Source organism: Oryzias melastigma, linkage group LG19, assembly GCF_002922805.2.
Source record: "Oryzias melastigma strain HK-1 linkage group LG19, ASM292280v2, whole genome shotgun sequence".
NCBI lineage: Eukaryota > Metazoa > Chordata > Actinopteri > Beloniformes > Adrianichthyidae > Oryzias > Oryzias melastigma.
This window is the reverse complement of record NC_050530.1, coordinates 7,609,639-7,611,937: the sequence shown is the minus strand read 5'-3', so window position 1 is coordinate 7,611,937 and position 2,299 is coordinate 7,609,639. Positions and strand designations below refer to the sequence as shown.

Below are 2,299 nucleotides of genomic sequence, written 5' to 3'. Positions count from 1 at the left end.
TCCTGTCCACCTTTGTCATGGAAGAAATCACATATCAATATGTGGTTGGAGTCAACTGGACCCCAAAGAGAGCGGAAGGGTTAAATGTTTTTTGGTGAAAGTATTAGCTGAAGATGCTGAAGCTTTTTGCTGGAAATGGTGATGCAATTTGCTCTAATTGCTGAGGGGATTTGCTGAAAATGCAAAAGCTACTTGCAAAATGTTACATTTGCTAAAAGACTGGAAATTTCGTTAAAGTATTACAAAGTGCGCTGAAGTTGACATAGATTTTGGAAAAATTTGTAGTAAAATTAATTAGAATTCCCTAATAAATACCAATTTTGCAAACATATTTAGTGTGTTGATTAAATATGAACTAAACTCTGATTTAGCCCAAAAAACCTCAGTAAATGCCAAATTAGCCAAAAAAAATCTAGCTCGTTGCTTAAATACTAGCTAAACTCCAAAATAGCATAAAATGACATCCAGTTTTTTTAAATAATTACTGACAAGATCAAGGAGTATTAATGGGAAAAAAAAAAACTTTTATACTTCTCTTTGAAAGGAGTTTGGCTTTCAACCCCTTTTTGGTCTTGTTTGCTTCCCATCCACTGAAACATTGTCATGCCATTTATAAGTCCTGCTTTATAAATTGCTCAGTTTTAGTCTTACAAGTCTTCAGTTTGTTGAAAGTGTCTGACATGTTCCAGTCTTTGTATTTAAACATGTCCCCGCTGTTCCTGACTGACCTCCGCTTCTTGAACTCATTGGGTTATAGTTATTGGACCTGGATTGTGTTTTGATTTGAATTTTTACATCAATACGGGCTTGCATTATGCTTCATACACACAATGTTTCTTTTTTATAACTATTTCTTGATTCATTCTTTTTAAGGGTACAATTTTAATCCCTAAATAAGCAGGGCTGTTGAGGCTCAAGTCTCCAAAACTGTAATATTTTTTTGGGAGGGAAAAAACTTAAAAACTGTCCTACTATTCAATTTTTAGGTTTCTCCAAGATGAGCTTTCAATTTCATTTTGTGGACAATCAATGCTAATCTGTCTAAAATCGCCCTGTCAATAAGACAATCAATTTCATAGAAAAAAACATCAGTTTAAGAGATTTTTAAATAGCTGTAGAACTGTTTTTTTCTTTGTTGCTCCCACCAAAGTCAGCATGTAAGTTTATGCTTATAAATTGTCAGACATTTTCATTTTTTTTTTAATTTCCAATCATTTTTATGGAGCAAGCGATGAGAAAGCAAACAACGAAACAACTGAAAAGATGTACTGTGCACCAGAGATAATGGCGCCATTAGAATACTTCGACCAAGATAATGAAGTGAGCTAATAGAGATGATTGAATTTTGCATCACCCTCAATTATGGTTTCACCTTGACTTACTTCATTTACAAGCTCCCTCTCTCTCCTCTCTTCTCATTTTGTCTTTTGCATCTCTGCCTTGTTGACACTATACGCATATAAAGAAATGACTGAATATATGTTCGGGATTGCAGTGACAAAAATATTAACTATTTCACGTGAAAAGAGGCCTGCAGTGATGAGACTTTCAGGAATGTCTTTGAGCTTAACAAACAACTGGATCAAAAGACAACATATTTGTACATGAAAACTTCTAATAATAACTTTACACAGCAATAATAAAATGTTTTCTTCCAATTTACTTCTGAAATTATGTACTTGTCTTTGTCTTAGCACATTGCTAAAATACTAGCTTAACTCATAATTAGCTTAAAAATCTTCAGTGTATACTAAAACAGCTAGCACATTGCTAAGATACTAGCTTAACTTAGAATTAGCCTTAGAAACCTCAGTATATGTCCAAAAAGCTAACCTGTTGCTAAAATATTAGTGAAACTCAGAATTAGCCCAAAAAACCTCAATAGATACCAAATTAGCCAAACATGTTAGCACAGTGCTAAAATATTAACTAAACTCAAGAATAGTCTGAAAAACTCCATTAGATGCTACATTATTGAAATATACTAGCATGTTGTTAAATTATTAGCTAAACTCAAAATTAACCTTAAAAACCTCAGCAGTATTAATGTCCTTTACATGCTGAACGTTTTAATACCAATGTAGCTCAAGTTTTAAAGTGAATGTGAATTTTGTTTGGAAAAAAAGGAAAAATTGCATTAAATTTCCTGAACATGCTGGATTGTTTTAATTGCATAAATTGTTTAATATCTTAAAAACTGTCAAATTTACAAAAACCAAAAATACCAGCAATGATGTTGTTAATGAGCAGAACGATTTGATACCAAGATTGCAGAAATTGTCAAAAGTGTGATTGAGTT

The 2,299-nt window shown here is 32.5% G+C and overlaps 1 long non-coding RNA gene across 5 annotated transcripts in view; it reads left to right on the top strand.

The window, feature by feature from the left end:
* LOC112154408 overlaps positions 1-2,299 on the top strand; it is a 67,883-nt gene that overhangs the window by 30,991 nt on the left and 34,593 nt on the right. The window lies entirely within an intron of this gene.